An 18,185-nucleotide genomic window follows, 5' to 3' on the forward strand; every position below is an offset into this window, starting at 1 on the left:
ATAAGATATATAAGATATATCGGTCGATATATATATATCGTTATATCGAAAATTGCGATATATATCGAGAAAAAAATGAATTCAATATTTGGTTGAGATATATCAAATATATCCATGTCGGTGTACTAAAAAAACGATATATATCGACGATATTTTGGGCCTTGCGCAAAAGTATTACACTATTAGTAGCCAATAAACACAATAGAACAACCCAATTGTGACTATTCGGCAACGGTTGGCTCTAAAGAATACCGCCTCTTATAATTTTGCATAACTGTATTTTGTTATATTGATCCAAAGGAAAAACAAGCGAAGCAACCCTTGTAGCCTTTCAAAGTATTTATACATCATTGGTGAGTGACTTTGATTGTTGCCTTAAAATGGGGGTAAACACATACAAATGTGTTAAATTATACTAGGAGATACATATAGTGGTTAGCTAGTATGGGTGTGTATAAAACCGAGAGAACCAACTAAACTGACCGAATCGGACCGATCCGGACAATTTTGGTCGGTTATTCATGCAAAACTGGTTCAGTTCGGTTTGGAAAAACATAAAACCGAGTCCCTCGGTTCGGTCTTCGGTTAGAGACAGTTTAAAACCATGAAAACCGGACCTGACTCTAATTTAGCTATTGTCTGTTTAAATTTTGAAATATATATATATATATATATATATATATATATATTATTATATATATATATATTTTTTTTTTTTTTTTTTTTTTTTTTATAATACCATATATATTATTTATCCATCAAACTAGAACAGGGGTTAACTTGTCTTTCAAGATACACATAGGAAGCTGGTCCATTTGCTGCTTATGGAAGGCCCATTGTGCAAGCAAATGTGCCTCTCCATTAGACCTTCTAGAAATCCACTTAAACTTGCAGAAAGCAAAATTAGAGGTTAACTTTACTACATAGTCTCTCAAACTCTCAAACTTCCAAGAGCATGTCTGGCTATTAAGAGCCTTAGTGACTTCTAAGCAGTCCCCTTCTATATACACAGCAGTCCACCCATGAAGCTTTGCAAGTCCTAGTGCCACCTCAATGACCACCATCTCTGCTTCCTCTCAAGGATTTTGCTCGAAATCTCGATACACCTCCTACTACCTTTCCTTCTGAATCCCAAGCTATAGTACCAGCAGCTGGTTCTCCTGACATACCCTGAAAGGCAGCATCATATCTTATATTAATGCACTCATTAGGTATAATAGGGAACAATGAATCAAACTCAAAAAAGTTTTGATTTAAGTAGTTTTCAGAAGGGAGAGAGTTCTCATTCTGCATTCTGGTAGTAGCAAAGCCCTTGTAGCAGTTGCATGCCTCCACCTCACTCCTTCTGAGAAGTATTTCTCTATTAGGGAGCCTTTGTTCAAATTTGGCTTCATTCCTAGTTTTCCAGATGTTGTATAGGAGATAACAAGCTTGAACTCCTGCCTGAGCTATGTGTTGGCTCTTATTGTTGCTCCAACTTATGAATTTGGAGATCCAATCCTTAGTGTTGTTCCTGCCCTGAATCTCCATTCTTAGACCCAAGCTTGAAGTGAACCACAACTTTCTGGTCCAATCACATTCAAAAAAAACAGATGGTTTTCTTCCTCCAAACTGGTATTGCATAGGGGGCAAGAAAAGTCCCCCTCCATCTTCCAAGAAGCCAACCTATCTCCCATAGGTAAGGCATTCATATAGGCTTTCCATAAGAACATCCTAATGTTGGTCGGGTATTTTGTTTTTCAAAGGAGCTTTTACTGTTTTAGTATTAAAACTAGAGCTCTATCCTTCACCACTATCTTTGGCTAGGTACTTGTATATACGATTTCACAAATCTCGGCCTTTTTCTCCACTCCATTTCAGCCTATCCTTTCCCAAACCCAGAGGTCTGATCATTATGTCTTTGATTCTTGCCACAAGGGAAGGCTGAAAGAAGCTTTGAAGCTTGACCTCATCCCATCCAGTTCTATCCTCCAGAAAAAGGTCAGCCACCTGAAGGCCTTCTAGTCTGGGATCCTCCACCCCTAACTCTCTTAGAGTCTGGGGTTTTCCATTGCAGATCACCCAAGGGTCATCTAAAAGAGAGGTAGAAGTACCACTGTGAATACCCCAGACTATCCCTCCACTTATGAGATTGAAAGTATTATGGATTCCTTTCCAAAAGTAGGAGGCATACCCAGGAGGTTTCCAGACATCCCCTATCCAGTTTTTACTATAGATACTAGCAAGAGTTTTTGTCCAAACTGACTCAGTATCTATAGCAGCTTTCCAAGGGAGCTTGGCTAGCATTCCTACATTTATATCCCTCATCTTTCTAAACCCCAACCCTCCTTCAGGTTTGGGTTTACATAACTTGTCCCACCCAATGGTATGGACACTGTTAGAATTTTCAGCACCATGCCAGAAAAACTCTCTGCATGCTTTATCTATCTTGTTGCAAGTAGACATGGGAAGCATATAGGTAGACATAGCATAGAGAGGAGTAGCTTGTACCACAGATTGGATCAGGGTAGCCCTTCCAGCCTATTAAAGGACTTTAGCCTTCCATCCTTTTATTTTCTTATGGATCTTATCTACTAAAAAGTCAAAATCCTCGGCCTTTTTTTTTTATATGATGGGTATACCCGTGTATTTGTCTTTTGGATCAAAAGCCTCATTTTCCAAAACTTCTTTAGCTTTATTTTATTTCAAACTTGATGTTTCTCAAAAAAAATGCTAGATTTGTCAAAATTTATCACCACTGGTGACGAAGACAATAGTCTTGGAGGATATCTTTAAGATGCCCCCATCCCCAAGATTTCCTCTAGTAAACAGGATCAGTCATCTGCATCTGACGTAAGATGGGAGATGGGAGGAGAAGCCCTCCGGATCTTAATCCCATGGACTTTCTCCTCACCTCGGCTTTTGCAATCATCCTAGAAAGGGGCCTCTACATGATGATAAAGAGATATGGGGATAGGGGATCCCCTTGTCTGAGTCCCCTTTCAGGGATTATCTTATTCAAAGGACTCCCATTAAGAAGCACTTGAAAAGAAACAGTGGATATGCATTGTTTTATAAGATTCCTCCACTTCTGACTAAAGCCCAGTCTATCAAAGATGGTGTCCACCAGGGACCACTCCACTCTATCATAGGCTTTTGCCATATCCATCTTCAGCGCTACCCAGCCATGTTTTTTATCTTTCATGTTTTTCATGTGATGAAAAAGCTCACAAGCTAACCCACTTAAATTTTGAAATATGGGACCCTCTAACTTTAGATTTTTTTTTGTAGATATGGAAAAAACAAAAAAATGATATGCATTGAATGTTCACATCTCACTCAAAATTGAATACTGTAAAGATTGCACAAATCAAATATGGGCCAATAGTTCTTATTTCTTAATATTAAACACATCTTCGTTATCATCAAACTCACTCACCATTAACAGTTAACACAACCACCGATCAGATCCCATCTCTCTCTCCTCACCTTTTACCCAACTCTTCAAATCTAAACTCCCATTAACACCCACAGGAGAAGCTTCAATGATCTCTTCATAACCCAAAAAATCAAATCAAAACAGTTTAAATTACACTTCTCATCTCGATCCATCAAAATTAATTTTAGAAGCAATTGAAAAAAAAAAAAAAAAAAATGCAGGTGCATACTAGCAAAGTCGGTAAAACCTTTGGGTGATGATACCAGAGGTCTAGGGTTCGAACCCCACCAGCATCAAAGAGTTACTGATCTCATTTAAAACAGGCTTGCCAAAATAAATAAATAAATAAATATATATATATTGGGGGAATCCATTTTAGTGAGTATGAGAGTCCAAGCCTCCAATTGCCTCGTTGGATTTTTTTTTCCAATTTGATCTATAACCGTAAATCCGACACAACCGACTCGATATTGCAAATCGGTTTCTGAAATTTATTGGTTCGATTCGGATGGCTATTTGAGCAAACCGGATAGGTCGGTTCGATCGTTGATTTAAACCCAAACCCAACCCGAACCGACCCGTGCACACCCCTATTAGCTAGTTAGGTTAAAGAGATGGAGTGGAGAAGAAGAAGAAGAAAGGATGGAGGCACAAGATAAAGGTAGGGTTTAGAGTATGTTTACTCTAACCTACAATTAATATATTTATACTGGGTGATAGACTTCACTGAAATAACAACTACTTAAATAAGATACGGTCTCACACTTATAGAATGTGTGAGACCGACTCTACATACTTCAACACCCCCCTTCAAGCTGAAGCATAGATATCGCTCATTCCCAGCTTGTTACCAATATAATTCAAAACTGGATGAATCACTGGTTTGGTGAAGATATCAGTTAACTGATCTCAAGATGCCACATAAGGAGTACTTATCTCCTTTGTTTCAACCTTATGTCTGACATAATGACAATGTACCTCTATGTGCTTAGTTCACTCATGAAATACTGGATTAGAAGCGATATGAATGGTTGCCTGATTGTCACAATGAAGAGGGATCGGTAGCTATACCTGGAAACCTAACTTATGTAGCAGATTACAAATCCACATTAACTCACCAGATCCCTTGAGCCATAGCTCTATACTCAACCTCTACACTAGACTTTGACACAACTGTTTGCTTTTTACTCTTCCATGTCACCAAATTTCCATAAAGGAAGGTACAATACCCAGTGGTGGATCGTCTATCTGAAATTGATCCTGTATAATCAACATCTGAATATCCAACAACATCAAAATTTCATTCCATTAGAACGATATACCAATCCACGACTAGGAGAACCTTTCAAATACCGCACAATACGAATAACTGCCTGGTAGTGAGGAATCCGTGGTGCATGCATATACTGAGATACTACACTGACTGCAAATGAGATATCTGGGCGAGTGATAGTAGCATAGATCAACTTTCCCACCAGTCTATGGTATCCCTCAATATCGGCATACAACTCTCCAACATCTGACTGGAGTTTGTCGTGCGAATCTATAGGAGTCTCTACTGGGCGAGCTCCTAAATTACCTATCTCACTGAGTATGTCTAATACATACTTTCTCTGTGAAAGATGAATTTCACCAGGGAACCTTGTAACTTTAATACTTAAGAAATACTTCAGTTCTCCTAGATCTTTGGTCTGGAACTGTCTTGAGAGATTGACTTTAAGTCGATCAATACTCTGTTGGCAGACCCTGCGACAATGATATTATCAACATACACAACTAAGACAATAATCCCTTGCTAGGTCTTTTGGTAAAACACGGAATGATCATATTCACACCTAGTCATTCCATTAGCCATCAAAACTTGGCTAAACTTCGCAAACCAAGCTCTAGGAGACTGCTTGACCCCATAAAGAGACTTCTTTAATCGACAGACTTTCTCCCCTTGAGCAACAAAACCAGGAGGTTGGACCATATAGATTTCCTCCAAGAGATCTCCATGTAAAAAGGCATTCTTTACATCTAACTGAAATAGAGGCCAGTGATGATGAACAACAAGAGAAATAACAACACACACAAAGGTTAACTTTGCAACCAGAGAAAACGTCTTGGAGTAATCAATACCATAAGTCTGGGTAAAACATTTTGCAACCAGTGAGCCTTTAAACAAGAAATAGTACCATCCGGATTATGCTTAATAGTTAAAACCCACTTACAAGCAACCGCTTTCTTCCCATAAGGAAGATCTGTAAGGACCCAAGTGTCATTAGAATACAAGGCACTCAACTCCTCGTCCATTGCTTGCTTCCAGCCAGAATGGGATAGAGTGTCCTTGTATTTAGAAGGGACAGATACAGACAACAAGGACGTAGCAAAAGACTTGGCAGATGGTGGTAAATGATCAGTGGAAACATACTGAGAAATATAATACTGGGCATACTTACTAGGAAGACGCATACTGGCAGGTGGACGTTCAAGTTTCCGTAGGGCAATAGGAACATCGAGATCAGACGGAATGGCAATAGGATCCACAGATACAGTGGGAAGAGGTGAGGGTAGCGGAGCAGTTGAACTTTAGGCCTCAAACTCTCGAATAGCAGCTGTAAGTAATAAGGTGGGCATGCACGCTTCTATAAGGCCAACTAGTGGGCGCGCACGCACTCCATCTAATGGATTTCGAACATCAAGGGGCGTGCGCGTGTGTCCTGTAAGGCCATTGGTAGGGCGCGCATGCGCTCTGTCTTCTTGAGCGCCAACATCAGTAGTAGTAACCTGATTATTAGCTCCCTCATTAACACCAATAGTCGCAGGAAGATCATATTCAACAACACCAGATGGCAAAACACAATCCTCAAATGGTTTAAAGGACATCTTCCTTTCTGAAGAGTAAAACGAGATATCTTCAAAAAAAGTAACATCAGCACAAACAAATGATTTGCGCAGATGAGGACTATAACACTTGTACCCTTTCTGTGTACGTGAATACCCAAGGAAAACACACTTAATAGCATGAGAGTCCAACTTATCACGACTTGGTTGAAGATTATGAACAAAGAAGACACAACCAAAAATACGAAGGGGAAGATGGAAAGAAGGTTGACCAAGAAAAAGAACAGAGTGTGGTGTTTTTCCGCCTAAAACTGAAGAGGGCATACGATTAATCAAGTATGTGCAAGCGAAGGACTCCTCCTTGAATAAAACTTTGGGAGATTTGTTTGAAACATTAAGCATCGGGTGACTTCAAGAATGGGTCTGTTCTTTCTCTTAGCAACCCCATTTTGTTGAGGTGTATCCACACAGGAGTAGGGGTGTAAAATGGGCGGGTTGCCCGGCCCCCCCTTATGCTATGCTATGGTCGGGCCTGTGAGGGCCAACACTTGAATTATACAGCCCCTTGCCTCCTCACCTCAACCCCTTTAGAAAATCGTGGGCGGGCACGAGGGCGCCGGGTCTATGGGCCGGCTATACTGACTTGTCAATTATTCAAAACTCTTGAATACAACTTGTTTAGACTTCATTAACATATTTGGTTTTATCGATTTCATTAACTCGATTAACATATTCATTACAAAAATTCTTGAAAACCTATCAAACTTCATTAACATATACAATAGAATATATGAATATATTCTATAGGATAGAGATATATCCATATAATACAGTTGATCTTATAGAATATATTCACATATTCTAACAATATATTCATTACAAGAGAGAGAACCTCCATCAAGGACATTATCATTACATAACTAAGGGGTATTATAATGCGTAATTTTGTTTAGAAAATCTAAATATCAATGAGGGCCTTAATACGGGCTTTGTGAGGGATTTAGAGGGTCGGGCTGAGGACCGCCCTCATGTTTCCATATCTAGGCCTTTACCCTCCCCTCAAAACATGAGGGTCGGGCCGGCCCTGCCCTCAAATTGCATGCGGGCTTAAATTTGAGGGCTTGTTTTGTCTATGGGCGGGTTCGGTCGGGCGGGCCGAGGGCTTGAGGGCCATTTTTACACCCCTACACAGGAGGTTTGATGTGTAATGCCATGGTCATCTAAAAAACACTTGAATATTGTAGAGGTATAGTCTTTGGCATTATCAGTTCAAAAAATATGCATGTGTGCAGAATACCGATTAGTAATCTCAGCATAGAATTTTTGAAAAATAGAGAATACTTAAGAATGATTTTTCATAATATATACCCAACAAACACGAGAGAAATCATCTATAAATGTAATAAAATACTTGGCTCCAAAAAGGCCAGTGGTTCTACAAGGACCCCAGACATCTGAATGAACTAACTGAAAAGGAGCACTAGAACACTTATTTAACCTATTTTTGTAAGTAGTGTTTCGACCCCCACCTACGTGGCAAACGTCCATTAGTAGGGGTCTCTATTTTATTCGTTTAAACGACAGGGCTAAAGCCCAATTTGCAATACCATGGATCAATGTACAAGCACATTAACTCATGTGTCTAAGGCTGAACCTTAGCCATATGACTTGCCACTAATGTACATTGATTTATGTCCAGATTCATTTATTATCAAAGAGATAATTATCAGTTGAGAGTTATATTCAATCACGATTACTTAAGCTACAAGAATACTGGAGCTACAAGGAGTCTCCACTCTACCTATATAAATACCAAACTATTTTTTATACATAACTACGTTCTTGAGACTTGATTCCATTGATAATTTGGGTACGTAGGTAACCACAAGGTACAGTCTCATCATTCTCCCGATCACCATCATTTTTCTAATTACTTTTGTACGTTATTCGTCTCTTTCATCAACACTTAATGTTTTGATCATATTTGGTCGAAACAAGTAGCACAATGCTGTTTAGCTAACTCACAAACCTCACAACTTAAAGACTAAATACTAGAAGAATTACTGGGAACTAAACTTCACAAACTAGCTAGAGAAAGATGACCAAGATGTCTATGCCACTGAACAGGAGAGACTGAGAATGTGAGAGCTTGCTTCTGGTGAGAGTGCCTGTAACCATCTTAAAAGTAATAGATGCCCCCGTGCTTAACTAGTGTCTTAGTCTGTAGATCCTAAAACACAACATGAGTGGAAGAAAACATGACATTACAGTGAAGAGATTGGATGAGACGATGAACAGACAATAGATTAAAGGGGAAATTTTGAATAAGCAAGACAAAGACAAGTGATATATCCGAGTTAACTGAATAATACCCTTACCAAGAATACTAGCCTTAGCCCTATTTGCTAATGTGACATATAATGGTGTGTGAGTATACTCAAGATTAGAAAACAACTAGGGATTACCTATCATATGATCAGAAGCTCCTGAGTCAATGACCCAAGAGTTGTTACTACTGGTATATATGAAGACATGTTTTACGGTTTTACCTTAATCGGCTAGGGTTGCAGTAGGTTGGTTGGATGAACTCGATGAACTGACTGGAATAGCTTGTATCCGCTTCATCAGGGCTGCAAGGTCTTCTTGAACTTATTGAAAATTGGTCACTTTCTGACCAACTACTGTGGCATTGTTGGCTTTGTGCAAAGGTGGGCGTCCTATTATATCCCAACAAAAATCAGAACTATGATTTGTGCGCCCACAATGCTCACAAGGATCAAAACCGGCAATACCACGACCATGGCCACTCCCTTGGTTACGACCACCTCCACGTCCACGACCGGCTCTACCCCGTCTACCTCCATTACCACAACCAGAGGAGGGGTTGTTATTGCTACTTGGAGGGATCAATAAAGCCGCACTGTCATTGTGCCTTGGAGGAGGTGCAGTAATACGAGAAATACGAGGATAAGCTTCAGATAGAGTAGGGAGCTTAGATTCAACTTGAACTTGGGCTTTCACATTAGCAAACTCGGGATATAACCCAAATAGGAATTTTGAGACTCGAAATTCCTCTCTTTGTTTCTTCAACTGATTTATGTCTGTAGTAAGTGGGTGATAAATATTCAGTTCTTCCCACTTGCTATGAAGAGAATTGTAATATTCAGAGATAGACATATCGCCTTGAGTGAGATTAAAGATGTTCTCATACAACTGAAAGATACGAGAAGTATTCTGAGATTGAGAGTATGATTCTTGTAGATACTCCCAAATCTCCTTAGAGGTTTTAAAAAACCGCACATTATTATAAACATCCTTCTCCATAGTATTCCACAGGAAATTCTTAACCAAGGCGTCATCTTTCATCCAGGTTGTCTTTCCTTTATCATTTGGGGGATCTGTCAGATGATTTTCTTTATCTTTTCCAGTAAGATAAACAGTAACTGCCTCTGCCCATTGAAGGTAATTGGCAACACCCTCCAATTTGACAGAGGTCATACCAACAGAAAAAACAGACGTATTATCGAATTCATCGGATTTTGGAACAACATCAGTCATTGTAAAAAGAAGAAAAACTCGATGGAAAGAATAAGAAATTGTGAGATACAGTACTCCGAGCGCGTGCGTGCTTCGAAGACTCTTTAACTGAGCGCGTGCATGCCTGCACGTAGAAATTGAGAGATACAACGAGATGACGATACCACGCCTTCCCCTTTTGAAAACCTGACGTACTTTTCTTTATCAATACCGAAAGATTGCGGAAGCAAAACAATACTAAGACAGCAACTAATACTAAAACTGGAACCTTGAAACTGCGGATCTCTCTCCTAGCATTCTCTAAACAGAGTCGGCTCCTGATACCATGTTAAATTATGCTAGGAGATACATATAGTGGTTAACTAGTTAGGTTTAAGAGATGGAGTGGAGAAGAAGAAAAGATGGAGGCACAAGAAGAAAGTAGGGTTTAGATTATGTTTACTCTAACCTACAATTTATATATTTATACTTGGTGATAGATTTCACCGAAATAGCATACCAACTTTACATACTTCAACAAAATGTATGTCATAAAATTGGGGCGTTATAACTAATTAACCGATATGAAAACGTGAATCTTGATAAACCAATTGCGATCATATTAACTTTTGGTAGCTAGCTACCGCCATTATTTGCCTTTTGAACTTTTCGTACACCATTATTGGCATGCTAAACTATTATTTATCTGTTCAAGTCAATTGAGAGGATAAGATAATGTGATATGTGGTTGATCACGGGGAACATCCACGGTCCACCTACACATGCAGAAGTATGAGTACAAACCAAGATCCTCTTATATATAAGGGCATAGCATCTAAGTCTCAAGAATCAAAACAGTTCAGTTTCCTCTTATTGTTGTTCAATGGCTTCAACTGTGGCTGATGATGTAGTCTTCGAATATCCACCATTTATTCGAGTTTACAAAGATGGTCGTAAAGAAAGACTCAGAGAAGATGTGTTCATTGCAGCATCAGTCGACCCATCCACTGGTGTTTCCTCAAAAGATGTTGTGATCCAACCAGAAACTGGTTTATCAGCAAGAATGTATCTACCCAAACAAGCAAACCGAGCGACTAAGCTACCCCTTGTCATTTACTTTCATGGTGGTGGTTTTTGTATTGAATCTGCTTTCTGTCCAACATACCACAACTATCTGAACTTACTAGTTTCAAAAGCTAATGTTGTCGCTGTTTCAGTTGATTATCGAAGAGCACCAGAACACCCTTTACCCGTTGCTTATGAAGATTCATGGACTGCACTTAAATGGGTGTTTTCTCACCCAGATGAAGAATGGTTGACTAAGTACGCTGACTACAATCGCGTTTACATGGCAGGTGACAGTGCGGGGGGTAATATCTCGCACAATATGGCTGTTCGAGCTCATATTGAACCAAATAATTTTAAGTTTAAGGGGATTGTTTTAGCCCATCCATATTTCATTGGTTCTACACCACTTGCGAGTGAAGGGGACATGGATTTATTAGGAAAGCTATGGCTTGCGGTTTATCCTACGACAAGCGGGCTCGATGACCCGCTTGTCAATCCCCTCAAAGATCCAAATTTTTCGAAGGTGGCATGCAAAAGGGTGCTGGTGTGTGTTGCTGGGTTAGATGTTTTGGTACACAGGGGAAAACATTATCATGAGAACTTGGGAAAGTGTGGGTGGGAAGGAGTACTGGAGTTTACGGAAACAGAAGCTGAGCCCCATGTGTTTCATGTCTCTACTCCTGAGGTTGCGAGTGCTGGTAAGTTGATGGAGCGCGTGGTTTCTTTCTTAAATGCGACCTGAGATTTGAGTATCCTCTTCTATCGTATTGTAATTTTTATGTAACTCCTAATTTATTTTTTTTTTTTTTTTTTGGCCAAAAAAAAAAAAAAAAAAAAAACTCCCTACTTTATGTTCAGAGTTTGGTTTGAATAAATCATGTCTGTCCTCCTAGTCTTTAGGAGTTTGCTATTTGCTAAGTCAATAAGTCTCCATGTACTGGAGTTATGCCTCCATGAGATGCAGGGATGGAGTCAGTAGCCGAGTCGTTTCTTTCTGTTGTACGTTGTATGTTCTATTCAAGGATCGCCATGCAGTGATCATGTAGAATACTTTCTTTGTTTTATGTGGTCGCTGATGTGAACAAATAAATTGTTCTGTTTCATGCACTTGTCTTTCTACTGTTGTAATGTGAATGTCAACATGATCTCTTTCATCTTTCGGTTTATATAGTTGGATTATATTGCTTCCTCTACGTTCATGAAGATTATGAACTTAGCAGCAAACAAATATATACTCCTAGTAGAAGGACAAGAAGGAGCGCCATGGTACTGCACCAACATTGTAGAAGCTACAAAGGTATCAGTTGCACTTTTGGATGAGGTAAAGTTTTGTCATGTTTACAGAGAGGTGAACAGAAGCGCTGACTATTTAGCCAGCCTAAGTTCTTCACTAGACGAGGAATATTTTTGTAATAGCCCGCCACTTGATCGCACTTTAACAGAGATTGTTGAAAATGATGTCAGTGGACGAGTATATTTGAGATTCTAATGCAGGCCCAAGAGTCAGCCTAACCCATTAATTTGTTTTTAAAAAAAATAATATATATATATACACTAGTAATGAATGCATGTAAATTAGAATAGTAAATTAAAATTGCAATAAGGAAAAAAAAAACACTTCAATACGCTAGTTGTATTCTTTGTTATATTCGATTTTTGATGCTCTGCCATGTTGCGAATAAAGTATTTAAGCGCCTGTAATTTAGTCAATATATAATTATTAGTGCATCTACCACAAACTAATTTAACCAAAAAATAGGTCCTAGGAAAAATGCTAGTGTTCTTCATAAAAAAAAAAATTGTTGGACTGGTATTAAAAACTCTAATATTGCTTGTAATAGATGGAACTTCTGTATGTCAGATGTGCCATGTTGAATAAAAACCTCATCTACAAAATTGGGTTGGAGAAAATCAAAGGAATGAATGCATGTAAATTAGAATAGTAACATATTACATTTGTTTGAATGGATTATGTAAAATATTTTAGATTAATTAATACAGGCCGAGGTCTGATAAAAAACTTCAATATATAAGAAAAAAACACTTCAATACGCTAGTTGTATTCGTTGTTCGAATCGATTTTTTGCTGCTCTGCCATGCTACGAATAAATATATTCGAAGAGGTATTTAACCGCCTATAATTTAGTCAATATATAATTATTAGTGCATATGCCACAAACTAATTTACCAAAAAAATAGGTATAATGTTAATGAAGTTAACCTTTATGCTGCTAGTTGTGTAATTATCTTGTCGAGCATTTATATGTGATTGAGGAACATTGTTGGATTTATATGAGTGTACTACATGTAAGATATAAGAATATTATATCATGGTGTGCAACATAGTTGTTATTCTACACTGGAGAATAAAATATCTCAAAAAATATGCAAGAAGAATAACTTTATTTTTATCATTGTCTTCAAAATAATTTAGCGAATCCATCAACTATTTTTTTTTTTTTTTTTTTTTGTCGGTTTAAATAAGTAGGTAGCTTGGACAGATAAAAAATTTGTAGTTAGCTAACAAAAGCATTTTTTTTTTTTTTTTTTTTTTTAAATTTTAGAAATTATCACATTGGGAAACAATTAGAAAAAATACATTGGACACTGTTAATATTTGTTATATAGATTTATTAAGTTAGATATAATATGTGGAGTGAATTGAATGTGTAAATGATAGCTTTCCGGGAGATGGCTATGTGGCAAGATTACAATTTAAAAGCTTTCAATATAATGTGGATTTTATTTCATGTGTATGGAGATTGAATGATTCAAATGATGGAATGTTGATTTTTTTCAAACCATCTGTATGGAGGCGACAAAAGGAAGAAATTATGGATGCTAGCTAGTTGCATCACTGAATTACATCTGATTCACCCTGTTGTTAGTTGCAAATTCCTTTGATCAATTCTTACATTGGTTATTGGTCTCCATTCTGAAAATGTTATTAGCACTCAACTCTACATGCTGAACTTTGTCAGGTTTCGGGCTTCCACTTTGATTAACATAATGCAATGGAATTTTGGTTCTTTGAGAGTCAAATTAAGTGTAATGATCGAGTAGTTAGCAACAGGTGCAGAGTGCATGGTGAAGGAGTGTTGAGGCATTATAAGCATGATCCATTGTGCAAACTCACTATGCTATGCTTAGATGATTATATAAACATTTTGTTAAGCGGCAACAATTTTGATTATAGAAACATCCATAATACAGATTGGTGTACTGGGAAAAATGCTAGTGTTCTTAATATAAAAAAAATTGTTAGACTGGTATTAAAAACTCTAATATTGCTTCCAGTAGACGGAACTTCTGTATGTCAGAGGTGTCATGTTGAATAAAAACCTCGTCTACAAATGTGTCTTAAAATGAGGTTCTCTTCCATACATTGGTTTCCTATCATTTAGTATTCTGGAGTCAAAATAAAGAGTCTCCATGTTCAACAAATTTTTCACAATAGATATAACTTGCCTATCGTTTGATTCCATGACTGAAGAAACTTCAGGCTAGGAAAATCAGTAGTACAAAAATTAGTTTATTTATAGTAGTGCAAAAAATAAACAAACTATATCACACTTACACATGCAAGAAGGAAAATAATGAGACCGGAACCTAAGCGTATTGGCAAATCTATTTTTGATCGCTTTCTATTCCCTAGGACCGCACAAACAAATAAGTAAAAGCGATGGATATTTTCAATTGTTTATGTTTCAGATTATGATTTCCAAAATAACTATGCCAAAACCAAAAAATAAATAAGCAAATAATACTCAACCAAGATGTGCATTTTATATGCAACTTGAAGATGTTGAAAACAAAACAACTATCATACAGAACAAATAAAGACAAAGATAAACAGTTTGGCCAGTAAACCAATTTATACGAACTTTAACTTGGGATAAGAGGCTCCAAATTTTTTATGGGAGTTACAGACACTGGAACGAAAGTGAGAGAGTTATGATTCCTTTACAGCTTGAAAGGTTTAATGGTGTTATAGGAACTCTTATAGCAAGTAACGAACGTACACTTTGTTTTTAGTTAGTGTTAAAATTAGAAGGGAAAAACGTTAGTGGTAAAAAACCATCAGAGCAGCTTTTAAACGCATGAACTGTGTAAGTTATGAAGTTTGACTATAATTGAGTTTCCAGCCTGTTCCCATCTGAGTATCCAATTAATATTTTAAGAACGCTTAGTTACAAAATGGTATATAACAAATATTGTAATTGACTATACGAAAATCATGGATAAACAAATTCAATCGGTTAACTAATACATTAAAGTCATGCATAGACTCTATTGAGGTGAGGAGGCAACAAAAAAGTCTGAACATCATAATGTTGTTTGTGACAAATGGACCACTCTATGCTTCATGTAACCTTTCACAAATTCAATACTGACGATGGGAAACATAAATTTAATCAAGACAGTTGATTTAATTTACAATCATTTAGTAGAGAACATCGCCAAGAGCCTGAATTATCTTTTTGTATTATAATGATAAACTCTTTAAGAGAACATGAACTCGTCTGTTTGCCTATATATATAAAATGGTTATCTCGTGGAACATTTTCGTTAAGAGAATGGTTGTCAAAGATAATTAGCTCTTCCCCTAACATTACACTTTACAGTGAAAGGGATCTCTGTTCTAGTAACAAAGTATGGTCTGACATTGTTGCATAGGACTACTCCTGGGGCTAGATGGATAAAGTGTAGCTTCCTTCCTTGCTAACCGTTTGGCTTCATGCCATGTATGAGTACCTAATCCTTCATTTCTGTAACTTTCTAATTCCTCTTAGGCATCTTGCTTCCAGCTACCAAGGCATGACATACTCTACAAAGCTTGAAGTGCTAGCTACTTGTGAATCAGGTTCAAGACATACATATACCCAGTTCATTTATATTAGTTGCTTTCTCAATGTACACCAGGAACTATAGTCATGCATTCAGTTCTGAAATCAGTCCATGAGAGCATGCTCCGGCTAGGATTTGATGGTCAATTGGGAAGTCCTATGGTACTAACATAGTTGCAGTTCGGGGGTTATGTCTGTTGGTTTGGCTTCGATGAAAATCTACCTAACTTGGACTTTTCTCGTGGACTCTGCGGTTTAAACACTTTAATATCTCTTGATTGAAGGTTATTTAGGAAGGCTACTAACCTAATCTTATCCCTCACTGAGAATTTTGGACATCAAGAAAAGAGGCTCAACTTACCCGTTAGGTTGTTTTATAGAACAACTATTTACGAAAATGTTGTTGCATCACTGTTGCATGGCAAACCAAATCTAATAGCCATTATTAACATCATTGTTGCATGACAAATCAAATATTATTTATTAAATCTACCAGGGCAATAACAAAATCACATGAGAGTTGTTTGTCTGTCTCCAATGGTGCATTGGAACTCAAAAGCTCAACATTAGGAGAAGCTCATCACTTTGATGTCTCAGATCTCCTGAAGATAGACATCCGTTGCTTGCCAAATATAACAATTTAATTAAGCTAATCCAGACCTGGAAAAAGGACTTGTGGACAGTATATGGTTAATTGCTTTTGAGTAAATTTCACCTGTTAAATGGACGGGTAACAATGAGACACATTCTCTATTCGTTACTGAAACTAACCTAAGACACAAATTTCAAACCATCTCATTGACCACGTAGAGAAACCCAAACCCTGGGCAGAACAAAACCTCAAACTAATTGGCAAAGAAGATAAAAACAAAAAGGTTAATGCTCCTGACAAAAATGAACCATACTTTGCATGTCATATATTCAGCCTAAATTCTACATTCTTAAATAGAGAGGCAGGGTAGGACACAAAGTAGAAGATGCAAAATAATTAATTAAAATGAACTGTTAACTCCTGGGATTTGATTTCAAATATAGCACGCCAGAAATCAGATGTGAATCAGTAGCTAAAAATGAATGCACTATTGCACTCCTGATCTGCACATGAGTTGTCAATATAAGATGAATGCACTATTACACTCCCAAATTGAATAAAAATACTTGAAACAAATTTGAAAATATTTAAAATGAACTTAAATACTGCTCTAACAAATTCTTCCAACAAAAAAATATCTAATAACCAAATATAGTCATAAAGTTAGAGTCTAAATGAGTTGTTGCCATCACCATAATTAGTAATACACAATTCACCATAGTGGAAAAAGACTGAAAAATACGTACTTCTAGGGCCCTCAATACTTGAGAACTAATTCGAGTCCGTTCTCAAAGATTGACAAAGGCAAAAGAACCTATACCTACTAATTTCTGCATACCTATTTAATGTCTTTAACATTGTTTATAATGAATTCCATTGACATGCTCCAATCCATTTCCAGCATTCAGTCCTATAATCACATATTCTTTCATCAAACTTTTATTTAAACTAAAGATCGCAATAGATGGAAGTGTAACATTCTTCTAACCATAACTAAAGTGTCTTACCTGGTAAAGTTTGTGGATTCTTTTAGATGCGACAGTCGTTTATGAAATTTGCACGGTTTCATTAAAGTTGTATGAATAAATTTCTTGTGGCAACATAATAAGCACATTTTTCCCCGTGTTAGTTATAAAGGATAAAGCATTGATAAAAACAAATAGTAACTAATCAACGCGGTTGTAAATTTACCACACATTCCGACTTTCTTCGCATTCGTTTAGGCTTTGTTTCTTTTGTTGAGGTTCCAGGCGTTCTAGCAGAATTTTCAAATGGTAATATCTGAATCAAAAAGGAATGAATAAGGAAGATTAGTATGGTAATAATTATTCCCTGATATAAAGATTTTGCTATGTTGGGAACTTAATATGAGGGTATTAGTATGTAAATTACATACTAAATGAAATAGCGCAGGTACAAACGACTGTGTGATAGCATATTAGTATGTACATTTGCTCTCTAATATATATATATAACATGTACCCCAAGTAAACAATCAAATAAAAACCTATTTTTCGATTAGTTTAGGATCATTCACTTTTGGACGCTCGGATATAGGATCTGGGTAGATAGTATCAAGAGTATGCAATTCCACTGTGACCTACATTTATAATCACAAAAAGAAATTATGTACTGAACAAATTAAAAATAATGTCTTGTCTATCTATCCCAAACTTTTATCAAATATACTTTTTCTTTTCACCTATTCAATGTGAGTGAGCATATCGCTTCTCATGCACCGAAACCTAATGCTTACAAAGAAGTTATTTTTCTCAAAGAAGATAGAGCACGCAAGTAATTTAATTATGAAAGGCAGAAGTCAGATAAGGTTATTTGGGTAACCAACTGAATAGAGAAATGCTTAAATCAGGAATGAACTTAGCCACATCTATAAAAGGCTACGATTATGAAAGGGTGG

General features: G+C 37.1%; 1 long non-coding RNA gene and 1 pseudogene across 2 annotated transcripts; one reads left to right on the top strand and one right to left on the bottom strand.

The window, feature by feature from the left end:
* Positions 1–10,536: 10,536 nt before the first annotated feature.
* LOC147478490 (putative carboxylesterase 13 pseudogene) lies at positions 10,537–11,935 on the top strand (annotated as a pseudogene).
* Positions 11,936–16,930: 4,995 nt separating this feature from the next.
* LOC147478491 (uncharacterized) lies at positions 16,931–18,034 on the bottom strand. 2 transcript variants are annotated; one of them, XR_015207854.1, is made up of 3 exons: positions 17,775–18,034; positions 17,275–17,548; positions 16,931–17,177 (listed from the first exon to the last, which is right to left on the bottom strand). It is a non-coding gene; the product is annotated as an uncharacterized LOC147478491 (long non-coding RNA). The 2 variants fall into 2 exon arrangements; XR_015207853.1 differs by having other exon boundaries at positions 17,275–18,034.
* Between the last annotated feature and the right edge of the window lie 151 nt (positions 18,035–18,185).

Source organism: Coptis chinensis, chromosome 9 (genome assembly GCF_015680905.1).
Source record: "Coptis chinensis isolate HL-2020 chromosome 9, ASM1568090v1, whole genome shotgun sequence".
Classification (NCBI taxonomy): Eukaryota; Viridiplantae; Streptophyta; class Magnoliopsida; order Ranunculales; family Ranunculaceae; genus Coptis; species Coptis chinensis.